This window comes from Delphinapterus leucas, chromosome 11 (assembly GCF_059928025.1).
Source record: "Delphinapterus leucas isolate spDelLeu-1000000601 "Yukka" chromosome 11, BTC_Dleu_Yukka2, whole genome shotgun sequence".
Taxonomy (NCBI): domain Eukaryota; kingdom Metazoa; phylum Chordata; class Mammalia; order Artiodactyla; family Monodontidae; genus Delphinapterus; species Delphinapterus leucas.
The window spans coordinates 21,291,130-21,305,563 of NC_143139.1; the positions used below are offsets into that span (position 1 = coordinate 21,291,130).

At 40.9% G+C, this 14,434-nt stretch overlaps 1 protein-coding gene across 3 annotated transcripts in view; it reads left to right on the forward strand.

Moving 5' to 3' along the window:
* The window catches only part of LOC149747967 (uncharacterized), a 111,236-nt gene that overhangs the window by 23,494 nt on the left and 73,308 nt on the right, over positions 1-14,434 (forward strand). The window lies entirely within an intron of this gene.

Below are 14,434 nucleotides of genomic sequence, written 5' to 3' on the forward strand. Positions count from 1 at the left end.
TTAAACTGAGGTTCACACTGGCACACTTCAGAGTGGTGGTTTAAAAAAAACAGGTATGAGAAGCTGGATTTCATTCTTAGGTCTCCTTCTTTCTGTTTTTATCAAATTTTCTAAGTACCCTCCCCCCCATGGTTGAAAACCGATTTAAGCAAACATGCCATGTCTTTAAGTCTCCAGCGAGTTTGTCATAACAAGGTATTCAACCCACAAATGTGAACGTTTTGTTGTTGTTATTTGTTTTGGCTAGGTGGGTCAGTATGCTCTATTACTCATAATTATATACAGCATTCTCTTTAGAGAAAGAAAAACCAAAGACTTCCCTCGCGTATTCTATTTTAAGAAAAAAGCAAACACATATACACAGCAACATGGTCAGTATTTTTGATTAAAAAATGCAGCAACCATTATGCTTTCTGTAATGGGTGGGAAAGACTCTTCTTCCATAATCATTTCTGTGCTTTCATTAAAAGCACCTTACGAGAAATGAAATTGTTGCCTAAATGAGGAGAATGGGGAAATCAGCAAAGAAATCGTTCTGGAAATCTTGCCGGCCCTTCTGAGTGACTTTCCTTCTGTGCCACAGGTGCCCTCTCTCCATTATGTGGTTATGTGATATAACTGAGTTTATTCTTTCTTATTTATATAGTAGTTTTGTTATCTGTTCTTTAAAAGCAAGCAAATTATAACTTTTTTAAACTCAAATTCCATAAAACAAAGTTGTGGGGTTTAAAAATTTTTTTTTTACTGAAGTGTGGTTGATTTACAAAAGTTGTTTTAATACAGTGGCTCACTATTGTTTTTACTTCAGGGTTTATTGACCTAAATAATAGTAAGAACCATGAACTAAATGGTTATCATATGTGCAGGGTCCTTTACCCACATTTTCGTTAATCTTCACAATTCTGCAAGGTAAATTTACTCATTTAACAAATGAGAAAACAGCTTTGGAGACTTAAACTACGGAAAGTTGACTAAACGCCCAGTGGGGGAAGCTGGTCTGAGAGAATGAAGCCAACACACGGGGAAGCAGCAGAGGTGAGGGAGAGCCTGCAGTGAGCGAAGGATGAGAGCTCAGGTGGACTGGCTGGCAGACTGGCTGGTTGGCGCCGGGGGCTCTGGGTGCCCTGGGTGCCCGGTGCCCCGGGTGCCCGGTGCCCCGGTCTTGTGTAAGTTACCCTTCTCTGTCTGTGTGGGTGCGTGTTTATTTGCAGGCACTTTATGGCAGGGATTTGCACTCATTACAGCGGTCAGGCAGGTGGCATTAAGGGGAAGAGTGGGTTTGGTGTCAAGATGAGTGGTTAGGACCGTGACAAATTAGAGAGCATGTGACTAACCTGAGGGGGGCGGGTACCCTCCCCCCCAGCTGGTTACTGCCCTTAGGACGTGTGGCGGAACCAGTGTTCGACAGCTCTTCAGGTTTCTTCAGAGAAGCCATATGTCTGGAATTTGGGGGTGATTTCCATCCTTAAAAAAAAGAAAACCACTACTTTGCCCCACCCCCCCAAAAAAAACCCCACGAACTAGAAGGTGGCTTTGTGCTTTGCAGCCTTGATCACTGGCCTCCGTTAGCTGGTGGGAGTGGGGCGGAGGCAGCGCTGAGCTCCTAGGCTTGTGAGAGAGGGCTCCTTGGCTACCTGAGGAGCCTTTGCAGCCGCTGCCCGGGCTGAGCCAGGGCAAGGGCGGTACTTATAAATGTCCTCATTTAAGTTTTGCACCACAGGGGATGTAAATGTTGGACTGTCAGGATTATCTCATTGCAAGAATAATTTAAATTCAAGCTGATTTTTTAAAAAGATTCATGGAATGAGATATTTCAATTCAGTGAATTTTTTAGATGACATAAATTCCTTTAAAACTCACTTTAAGAATGAAGGATATCAAACTGCCTACTTTAACAAACAGTATACTAAACATAATAGTTGGGAGGGGGTGTTGAAGGACATTATTAGCATATTATCCTATAAATTTAGATTTTGTCCAGTAGAAGATAAGTGGTGGATGAGCACTTTTTAATGTCTCTACGGGCAGTATAAGGAAATACTGAGGCAGTTGCTTTATTAAAAGGTAAAAGATGTATATTGTTAGGGTGAATTCTGTCCTGGGTCAGTCCTGCTTCACTCCTCTTGTTTCAGCATAATAATAGGACATTTTGTCCTGGATGATAAATTATTTGGTCACCCTATATAACATTAATGTGTTTTTTAGTTGCTGGCCCCTTTCTCATAAACGTGGAATGAGGCAAGTGTGCTGGATGGCTTTGCTGCTTCTTGTAAAATAAAATTAATCACTGAAGCAAAGGCATCTTCACCTCAGAGTGACTCTGTCAGCCTTCCCTGAAGGATCTTTGCTGTTGCTGTCAGGGTTTTTACTTGTCAGCACCATTTAAAGCGTGATTGATTATTTCTACATCATAGCTTTCAAAGGCATCCTCCTCGTTAACTTTAACCTACTCTCACGTCTGTATCACATTTAATTTGTGGTATGCGATGGCGGCATAGTCAAGGATCTATACTAAAAATTCTTCATAATCGTCCTTAAGGGACACTTAGCAAAAGGTAATAAAACATTGATTTTAGAAAAGCACATTTCCAGGCAAACATCTTTTATTGTATAAAATTGGAGATACTGGGTGCTGCTTTCCGGATGTATCACTTTTTTTCAGAAATCATTTTTATAGTGAATCACATGCTGAATAATATGATATCCCACATCTTTTTCAACTTGGAATAAATATATAGTTAAGTATGTTAATCAAGTTTGTGAATGAAAAAGTTTGAAGATGTAGATAAAATCTGAAAATGACAGATTGAGAATTCAGAAAGATTTTATTGGCTTAAAATAAGGGCCGAAACATTAAGACTAAATTTAACGGGTCAGGATATGAATTTCTGCATATAGATTCAAAATAATAGCAGTTATGCAAGTACAGGAATGAGGAAACTTAGCACAGCTCATACGCAGAAGACCTAATGGGTTTTTTTTGAACATGAGCTCAGTATAAGCTAATAGGAAGTATTGACTGTTTAAAAGTTAGCACAAACTTTCATTTCTGGTGGTTTGTGAGACTAGATACTCTAAACTACTCTTCCACCACAAACTAGAAATAAAAATGCTAGGTAAATTATATAAAATATGGCTTTAAATGGCAAGAAAGAAACATTGGCCTGAAAGTGAAAGTGAGAACTCAGAGAGGTAAGCAAAACATCCAATATGAGAACACTTGCTGAATTCAGCAAATGTGTGTTTTGATTTCCTTGGTCTCCTATTGCTTTGGAGACAGGAGACAAAGCCCAGAGTCCATGCTAGGGAAAAAAGTTTAATAGAAGATGTCTCCACATAAATGTGGGACCACCTAAAGGCCACTTTCATAGTGTAGTGTTAAAACTAGAAATACTACTTTTCCCCTCATGTCCTCCCAGCCCCCAGCGATTCTAAGGAAAACTGCCTATCTGATATTTCATAACCAATAACCAACATTCATGCAGGTTTACAGTCCTAATTCAGACCTACCTGGGTAGGCCAAAAAAGGGGCAAATACATATAGTTGTAAAGTGGTTCCAGCATAGTACCTCAAGGCAGAAGCAGGTGCACATTCTTTCTGGAGGAATCTTGCTTTAACCCAGGCCTCAAAGAGTTCAAAATATATCACTACAAGAAAATTTAACTCAGAGTCAAAAATTATAAAACAGACAAGTAGAGCAAAGTATCATGAATAGAACGAGCCAAAATAGTAGGAACAGAATTAGACACGTAGTGATCTCAGATATAGTTGTCAGACAGAGAATGTAAAATGACTTCGTTTCAAAGAAATGAGAAGGTTAGGGCTTTCCTGGTGGCGCAGTGGTTAAGAGTCCACCTGCCGTTGCAGGGGACGCGGGTTCGTGTCCCGGTCCGGGAAGATCCCACGTGCCGCGGAGCGGCTGGGCCCGTGAGCCATGGCCGCTGAGCCTGCGCGTCCGGAGCCTGTGCTCCGCAACGGGAGAGGCCACAACAGTGAGAGGCCCACGTACCACAAAAAAAAAAAAAAAAAAAGAAATGAGGTTAATAAATGTGAGTAATAGCAAGTGAATATAAAAATGACAAAGGAGGCCTGAAAAAACTAAATAGAGCTTTGAGAAATTAAATATATAATTGGAATTTAAAAATCAGCAAACAAGCTTAATGGTAAATTTTGACATAGGCAAAGAGAGAATTAGTCAACTGTAAGACGGTTCTTAGCTTTTCGACTGTGACCTATAGTAAGGAATTCATTTACTGACATGTGTACACATATGACACATGTGTGTAATTTAAGCCAGCGTTTTGAGAAACTGATCATATCCTCCTAAGGGTAGTGTTCTGTGCTATTTTTTCTTTCTAATTTACTCTTTTTCATTAAAAAAAAAAGTTGGATTTAATCTAGGAAATTTTATGAACCACATGGTCGTGACCAAAGTCTTGAAGATAACTGATTTTAATCAAGTTGAAAATATGGATACTCTACAACCTAGCATTTGGCCACCACTGTTCATAGCACTTTATGTGGCCCACCACAAAAAAATCTGGAAGAAAACAAAACATCGATTGTATAAAACATAACTATGGTGTGGTGTTTTTTTGTTTTTGACCTCGTTGCGCGGCTTGTGGGGATCTTAGTTTCCCAACCAGGGACTGAACCCAGGTCCTCAGCAGTGAAAGTGCAGAGTCCTAACCACTGGACTGCCGGGGAATTCCCTATGGTGTGGTTTATACAGTGGAGTACTGTAGGACTGGGGTGATACTGAAAATGATGAACAACCAATACAGCATGGGCACCACCCCGTCAGAGTGGATGCTGCCCGGAAACACCCAGCCTCAGCCCACACCTGTGCATGTCAGCCCTTTTCCCAGCTTTGAAAATGAATGGATCACTGATTCAGACATCAACATAATGTTGAGTGGAAAAAGCAGGTTGCAAAAAAGATCGTATATAGTCTGATTCCATTTATATGAGGTTCAGAGATTTGAGCAAACTAAATAGTATATTGTTTAGGGATACACAAACATGTGATTAGGCTGTTTTTTAAAAGGCAAGTGTACACGCAGAATTTAGGAGAGTTATTAACTGTTAGTGGAGGATGAGGGAGTGGATAAGGAAGAATCAAAAGGAGCTTCAGAGGTGTTAGTAATTTAGTTTTTCTTTGTAAAATTGCTTGTGGATACACGAGTGTTCCTTTGTAATTCTTATATTTTGTACCTGTTTAACATTCAATGAAAATAATTTAATTTTAAAAAAAGCCAAGGAGGGATCAACGCAGGTAATAAATCTTTTGTGCTGATCAGGCCATTTTTGGAAAGGCATCTTTAGTTTTGGGGGCCAAATTTTATGAACATTAGCAAACTGGAATATGTCCAGAGGAAAACATCCAGGGTAGTGGTATAAACGTGGTCTTGAGCCTTTCATTTTTCAGATGCAGATCACGTGGATTCTGAGTGTGGGGAGTTTTGTTCTCCCCCAGTCTGTTGGCTAGTAGAAGTGGGAAGTGAACTCTGGTCTGTAAACTCTCAGGGTAATGTGCTTTTGCTGCACTGTGCAGAAAGGCGTTCCAAAAAAAAGTCCCACAGTTGTTCTGTAGTTTGCTAAAGGTTTTGTGTTTTTCTGTCAAATGCTGTAATTGTAGACCCTGTGGCATGGTGTAATATACCAAATAACAGCTCAGAAACGGGATCTTTCATTGCTGGGTCAGGCAAGCCCTCTGCTGTCCATAGCTCCTGAGGGCAGCTCTAGACTCAGGTTGTGTCCATCGCAGGGACACACACACACGGGTAATTTAGTTTGGTGCCTTTTGGGGAGAGGCAGGCTCAGTCCAGGGTTTGCTCTTTGGCTGTGCAGGGAATCAGTTTGACCAGGGCCTTAGCTAGATAAAAGCATGGAGGGCTGGGCAGATTGTGGCCTTTGTCTAGGTAATGATTACTTGAAGTAAAGGAGTAAATTAGCAATTACTGAGTGTCTGCAATGTGCTAGCTGTTGTTGGGCATTTAAGACAATTTTTTTAGAGCAGTTTTAGGTTTGCAGTAAAACTAAGGGGGAGTTAAGATTTCCCATTTACCCGCTGCCCCCCTCACACGCATAGCCTCCCCATTATCAACATTCCTCACCAGAGTGGTACATTTGTTAACTGATTAACCTACAATAACACATCTTTATCACCCAAAGCCCATAGTTTACATTGCAGTTCACTTTTGGTATTGTACATTCTGTCTGTTTGGACAGACATATCCAAATGACATACAAATAATGATAGGTATCCACCATTATAGCCTCACCAAGTATTTTCACTGCCCTAAAAGTCCTCTGTGCTCTGCCTGTTCACCCCTCCCTCTCTCCTAACCCCTGGCAATCCCTAATCTTTTTACTGTCTCCATAGTTTTGCCTTTTCTTCAACGTCATATACTTGGAATTATATAGTGTATATAGCCTTTTCAGATTGGCTCTTTCACTTAGTAATAGGCATTTATGTTTCTTCTGTGTCTTTTCATGGCTCATTAGCTCATTTCTTTTTAGTGCTGAATAGTATTCCATTGTCTGGATATAGTTTATTTATCCATTCATCTATTGGAGGACATCGTGGTTGCTTTCAAGTGTTGGCAGTTATGAATGAAGCTGCTGCAAATATCCATGTGCAGGTTTTGTGTGGACATAAGTTTTTAACACCTTTGGGTAAATACCAAGGAGAGCAGTTGCTGGATTGTATGGTAAGAGTATGTCTAGTTTTGTAAGAAACCACCAAACTGGCTTCCAAAGTGACTGTGTCATCTTGCATTCCACCAGCAATGAATGAGTTCCTGCTGTTCCACAGTCTTACCAGCATCTGGTGTTGTCAGTGTTCTGGATTTGGGCCATTCTAATAGGTGTGTAGTGGATCCCATCGTATTAATTTGCATTTCCCTGATGACATATGCTGTCGAGCATCTTTTCATACGTTTGTTAGTCATTTTCACATAAAAATATTCTGTTCCATTGGGAAGAAAGTGGTCTTACCCCATCTTACTGATGTGGAACTTAGGAAAGGATGGCTGAACTCGGTATTTGGGGGAGAGAAGGCCTTCCTGTCAGGAGAGCCAGCTCGCCGAGTCCTGGCTAGAGGCAGTGTTTGGGGGAGGTTAGGAGCACAGACTGCAGTAGCAGGGCTGGGCACATGTACAGACACTCTGCTGTTTGCTGGCTGGGGGACATAAGTTATCTGACTACCTCAAGTCTCTTGCCTCATCAGAAAACGAGGGATTGTTCTGAGAAGTAAATGAATTAATATGCATAAAGAACAGTGGCCTGGCACATAGAAAAGGCTACAAACTGACGTGTTTAGAGAAATGTTTTCCTGACTCTGGCTTATGGCAAGCAGTTCTCCTGGTCTCTGTGGCCCTGTAGCAGAGCCTGCCCTCAGTCTGAAGGGGGTGAGGTAGCTACATCCAGTCTGGTTTCCCCAGCATCCCAAGTTGGGTTCTCCCCGCACGGAGAAGGTAGGAGTAGCCTTGATGATTTACATACGTCAGGTCATCCTCCTCCAGGATCCTGCATCTTCCAGGGCCATTGAGATGTTGCCAATTAAAAGACACACAGCTGCACTTAGTCCTAAGAGCTTGCTCTGCAGATGAGAAACTGAGGCTCAAGGAGGTTATGACTGTTCCAAAGTCACTTCAGCAGAGCTGGGATTAGGACGTGGTCTGTGCTACCTCCAGAACGTGTAGAGGGCGAGGCCAGTTTTCTCTGTGGAGCCATGGTCCACTGTGTGGATGACCTCATGTTTCTTGGGTCAGCTGGACCATTGAGACTCCTGGGTTCCACATGCCCTTTGGGGCCTATGAGGTGCAGACTGTGCCGGCTTCCGAGTCACGCCAGGGCAACTTGCCTCTTCTGTGAGTACCTCTGCTGCCCGCTCCTCTTAACCCAGTTTCTTTCTAAATTGTGCGGAGATTAGACATCCATTGGCTTCTTCCGTGAGTTTCCCTCGTGCCTGACCTATCGTATCCTGTGGTCATTGGCTTCTCACAATCCTGATGAAGTTCTTTGTTACTTGCTGCCACTTCCGTTGGCTTTAATAGTTTTCCCTTCTTTATTGCCATTTCCCCCCTTGTGACCCTTGTGTGTTTCTGCCATATTTCCTGTACCTGGGGGTCCATCACTAGGCAGTGAGCTGGTACGAAGGGGAACATGGTATGAACCGAATCAACGATATGTCATGTGATCTGTGCAGTCTTACCTCTCAGCTTTCTTTTGATGAGCCTGGAGCCAAAGAGGACATTATTAACACAGCATTGCAGTCAATACCATATGCTTTCAGCAAGGGGAGAGAGTACACCAGAAATGGACCAAAAACTGTGGGAGACTGTAATTCCAGAAATGATCTAAGGACGTCCCTTCCCTAAAACACTAAGGCAGGAAATGATAAGGTTTCAGAAATAGGTAAAGTGTGATCTGCACAAGTGCCTGGCATAAGTAGTGTTTAAACATAAAGATACTCTTTTCTTCAGCTTAAGGTAGCTTTGTTGCTTATGCTTTTCTTTTCACCGAAATGAGGACATTTATTCAAGATTAACATAATCATGAAATAGTGCAATTTAGGAAATTAGATAATTATTTAAAGCATGCTTGAACATGCCAACATACTATAGTAATTTTCAATTTTAATAGTAGAATATTCCTTGCTCTCTATTTTTTGCCTTTTAAACATATGCTAAAAATTTTCTACCAACTCTCATTTTAAATGGAGAATGAAAATCATTGTCACTTGAAACTAATTCGTGTTATTTAAAAAAGAAATCCCTCATATTTGAACTCACTCTTCTTTATGTTAGGGTCTTTTTAAAATGAGTTCTTTTGAGACCATTAGGAAAAAAAATGGGAGAAAGTTTAAAACGTCCATGCAGAGAACCTTCCAGTCAGAACTGTCAGGTCTTTAAAAGCAGTCTTGGGATTTTTCTTGTTGTTTGGTGACAGTATTGAACAGATGGTTAATTGATAGCAATAAAGCTGGATAATCAAATCTGATAAGCTAAGAAGAGGTTAGCTAGAGCAATCTGTAGTATTTAGAAAAATTTCCAGGGTGATTGGGGAGTGGTGGCTGAAATCAACATTTGAGATTTCATTTGTGTTAATACAAAAATAAAAAGCCACAAGTTTGTTTGCTAATTAACAATTGTTTTCTTTCATTTAAAAAATAACCCCCCTCCCACCTACCCCCACCCCGATCCAGTCCTTCCTTGTAGGGAGAAAAGGAAGGGAGAAATTTGTCAGCCAGCTGCCTGCATTGCCACCTCAGGAAATAGCATGTCAAATTCCTGCTTTCTCTAGACCCTCCTCCTGGCCTTCCCTTCATCCTCGTTTATTGAGTGTGCCAGATTTGGTGCTAGGTGCTGGGACTATAAAGAAGAAACGAGACATAATTCCATGGTGCAGTAGGGGAGTGGGTCTAACAAATAACACAGAACAGCGTGGAAACCTCCGAAGAATCCTTTCAGTTTGTTTAGAGAAATTGTATGTGCTGAAGGGCTGTTCACTACCTTATCGGGGGCTTTTTTTTTTTTTTTTTTTTAACCTTTGTAGTTTACTTCATTTAAATTAAAAGCCAATTAACTTCTTTGTGTTTTTCCCAATCTCAGAAGGCAGCTTTTTCAGAGGGGTGTAGCGATTCCGCCTAAATTCTTCTGCAAACTCACTGTGCCTTTGCAGAGCCTTGTACTTTCTGAGCAGCAGTAAAGACAGCTTTATAATGTCTCCTTTGCAGAATGAGCCTGCTTCTGCTTCCTTTTCCATTCTTCAGGTCTTTTTCCTTCATAACATTTCTATCAGTTTGATGTTTTCTCTTAAAACTTTGGCCCAGCCATGTGTTCTGTCCTAATCACTGGACCACACCAAGGATCATACTGTTCCTTTCTTTAATATGTCCCAGTATCACATTTGTCTGATAAGTGTTCTATAGGGAAACACAGCTTCTGTTAGTGTGGTTATGTTTGTCTTTAATCTGTATGCATTTAACAGTGTGTTTGGGTTTTTGCCAACTCCAGTTGGAGTAAAAGATCTTCAGTAAAGACACCTAGATAATTTGGTGAATACTTTATCCAAACCCTGTAGTTCATCCTCTGAAAACAACTCTCTGGTGTGTGGGATATGAACGTGTTATCCAGGGGAAAGTAATCACTGGATAGCTTGTCTTGGTAAAGTTTATAAAATGCATTTGTAAAATGCATTGGTAAAGTTTATAAAATGCATTTCTCAAATTGGCCTAAAGAAAAATGATTGCTCAGCTGTTTAAAAGACAATTGATCATGTCCTTTGCTTGTCGGTATCCTTCTCCTTTGTTATTCTTCTGAGTTCCTGTATGACATTTAATAACAAACCAGAAGACTAAAGTAACAAGGATGCATTTGAATCCCTATGGTTTATGGATCAGTTTCTTAGGCCAGAAGGGAAGCGGCAATAGAGTGAGAACACTTACTATTAGGACCTGCCTGGGTTATGTGAGCTAACCTGGGATGGGAGTCTGGTAGGAAAAAAGCAGGATCTTTGAAATCTTGTGCACCTGAATTCAAATCAGGTGAACCTGGAAAGGAACCAAATCTTTCTGAAATCTTAGTTTCCTCTTCTGCCAAATGGGGACTGTAGGATTTACCCTCACAGGGTTGTGAATAGTGGCTGGATTGTACAGTGTGTGGCCAGGCACTTATTTACTGTGTGCCTATTATTACTTCTTAAAGGGCAGGGACTGTGTTCAAATCAAGTCATCTAATCTTTCTGAGTCTCAGCTTTGTCATCTGGGGACTTCTAACACATTAGTATGAAAAAGCTCAGAAAATTTACAACATAATACAAGTATAATGACTTATTTCACAAAGGCTTCCTGAATATCCACCAGGATATGAACTCTACTATAGGCTTTCTTTTTCAAGTCTCTTTGGTGCTTCCAAAACATTTATTTGGTATTATTATTATCTAGATATTAGTTACATCTCACAAATATTGCACAGTTGATAGAAAGGAATACATATCTTATTTACCTTTATAATTGCTCCTGTATTTTAAATGTAGTAAGGGCTTAGTAAATGTTTATTAAAAGTGAATTTTTTTGTTGTTATTACCATTGCCCTCTGCTTTACAAACTGATCTAGCTGATAGCATCATAATGGATTCATTTCCACAGAAAATCTACCTCATTGTCTCTGTAGTCATTTTATGGTTTTAACATTACATATGGAATATGTAAAACCCAAGATACTTTTCTTATTACCATCGTATGTTGCTCTTAGCAGAGCTGAATTATATTCAGAGTTGTACGATGTCTGTGAGTTTTCGTATCGAAGAAGAAAAAAAAAACTTTGAATGTTCCTGCCCTTCTTTCCAATTTTTGTATTTGTGGTTTTAATTTATTTTGTGAATACTTATGAAAATGTGCTATCGCATTTTATTTACAGTTGGCTATTTAGAGTTGAATATTTAGATGGTTTTCTCTTTTCAATAAGAAAGAGGTGTGCTTTTTGAACTTTTCTGGCATCTTGGAGAGTAGAGAGTAACTTCATCCAAACCTTTAGACTTTTTCTTATATCACCTGTGAGACTTGAACAGCCAGAGCAGTAAGCTCTTTTCTGGTTTCTACAGTAATAAAAATGACCCTACTGTCCATTGATTACCCATCCTGGCGGGCCTAGTTTGGAGGAAGGAAGAGAATATATCCAGCAATTAATCAGCAGCCATTAAGAGACATCTACAAGCAGATGAAGGGCCTGCATTCTTTACTGATGAAAAAAAAGAAGGCAACACCTCTTGAAACTGGAATTTACTTTGCTCTTGAGCTGTTCTTAGTCATTCTGTTTTGCTTGTGCTCAGTGTATAGGAGTTGCAATAACCTGATATTGTGTTCATTTACGTCAACAGCTTCTGTTTGCATTCTTATAGACTAATTTAAATAAAGGCTGTGTGGGTGATAGTAGAAATATTAGTTATCTATAGCTGCAAACAAGTTGCCTTGAACTTAGGGACTTAAAACAATAAACATTTTTTATCTCACCTAGTTTCTCTGGATTAGAAATCCAGGAATGTCCTAGGTGGGCAGCTCTGGCTCAGGATCTTTCATAAGGTTGCAGCCCAGATTTCCTCCCGTATTGTAAGTAGTCCACAGGAAGTCTTGACTGGGGCTAGAAGATCCACTCCTAAGGTGGTTTGCTCACAAGCCTGGCAAATTTGAACTGGCTATTGGCAGGAGGCCTCTCTGTTCCTTACCACGTGGATTTCTCCATAGGGCTGCTTGAATGTCTGTATAACATGAATAAGTGATCAAAGAGAGCAACATGGAAGCTGCATAGTCTTTTATGACCTAGTCTGGAAGTCACACATCATTTCCACAATATCCTACTGGCTCTACAAGTTAACTCCACTCATGTGGGAGGAGAATACACAAGGATATGAAGACCAGGAGGCAGGGATATTTGGGGATTATCTTGGAGGCTGGCTACCAAAGTAGGAGAATGTCTGATCCTTACACATATTTAGAAGTGTCCAGTGGATGTTTAAATAACCTTAATTTTAACTTTAACAAAAATAATATAATTATTGGAATGTAGAGGTTTCCAATTTTTATCCCTTTTTTCCCAAATTGCACATGTTGGTATAAGTTGATTATTGGTCCATTTCAATTGCTTATATAATACCTGTTTTTCAGAGATGTAGTCATAGAATTATATCTAGGTAAAATAAATCGTTTAGCTAGGCAGGGCTTTCACTGATGATAAGCTCAGCACCTCTCAACAACCCGTTACCATTCTGTAAAACCCTCTGAATTCATCAAGCCCTCAGTTGACATTTACTGAGCACCTCTGATGTGCTAGGCAATATCAGTGCAAAAGGTCTCTGCCCTCAAGCAGAGCCAAAGGTTTGTTATAATCTGTGCTAAATATTACAGTAGAGATACGTAGTGGAGATGGTGCGGTCGGTTGTTGAAGGTCATGGGCTCTGAAGTCCGTTTGCCTAAGTTCAGCTCCTGGCTCCCCTACTTATTAGCTGTATGACCTTGGACCAGTTATTCAACCTTTCTATTGAGTTTTCTTTCCTGATCTTCCCTTATTACAGCCTGCCTGCCTCATCAGGCTGTGAGGATTTAGGAAGCAGTGCCAGTGAGTAGTGTTAGCCAGCCACTTGGGAGTACCTGGAATGATCAGTTTGGATGAGGGAAGGTTCCAGGGGCTGGGAGACTTTTGGGTAGTCTCTTGGAGGGTGAGTTGGTGGGGCCTCGGCACAGGACGCCAGCATGAAGGAGGGCTAGAGGCCGAGAGGCTGAGCCATGGGTGAGGCTGGGCATGTCATGTGGTGGCTTCGGGAGGGTGTCTGGAAATGAGCTAGCGGCATCCTCTGCGAGGATGCAGAGAGGCTCATGTAGAGCACCGGGACATTGTCCACTCTCTGAGAGCACCCCAGTTTAAATCTCAGCTTTCTTACCGCCTCTGTGAGTACTCTCACAGTTGCCAGATCTTACGTCTGTATTTGCAGTGAGGAAAATATTGTCACTGCAGTTATGGGCCAAACAAAAGAAGTTTGAACTTCTTTGGTGGAGGCTTTTAAAAACACTAGAATGATAGGATTTGTTCTTTTTTTGTTTGCTTTTTTAAAGTGGTCTGGCTAAAGGGTGGACGATGGGTTGAATAGTTAGGATGGTTGCAGTAATCGGTGGGGAGACGATTGAGACCTCACTGGGGACTAGAGAGGTGAGGAGAGGTTTATCAGAGCTGAGTCCTGAGGACTGAGTCCTTCCTGTCGGGTGTGGCATTTCCCACATCCCTAGGCCACCGGCAGAACTAGGACACGTGCCGTCCTATCCTAAAGAGCCTCGACTCAGCCAGAATTTTACAGTTATAAAAATCTGAAAAGGAGAGATTTTAATGTCAGCATATATGTAAGTTAGTGTCATTTTGAATTATATATGAGGGAATAAGCACCATAATCATCTTGGCCTTTAAATGTCTGGCTCTGGTAGTGATAATGTTATTTTATGGACAAAAGAAGATAACGATTATGTCAATTCTAGAAACTACTTTTCAGGTGCCCACTTCCCATTTCCAAAAAACTTTCTTGAAAACAAAACTTAAAAGAGTGGTGAGGCTTTAAAGAAGAAAAGATGGATAGGAAAAGAAATTTTGAATTAGATAAATAAGAATCCCTTTGCCAACCAAACTGGATTCCAGATAGCTTCTAGGCCCAAGGTGGGAATCATGGTGGTTAGTCTATTTCGCCTCTTCTCACATGGTTCTGAATTCGCCACCCAGTCCTCTGCCAGTCCTCTCTCCCAGCAGAGTTGACCCTTCCTCACTTTTTGGATGATATAATGGTCCGTGGACAGGCTCTTTTACCAAAGGTGCATCAGCTTCAAATGTGTCTGTCTTCTAGCTTCTTTAGGAGGTAGGTCTAGTTGAAGCCAGATGGCTCTAACCC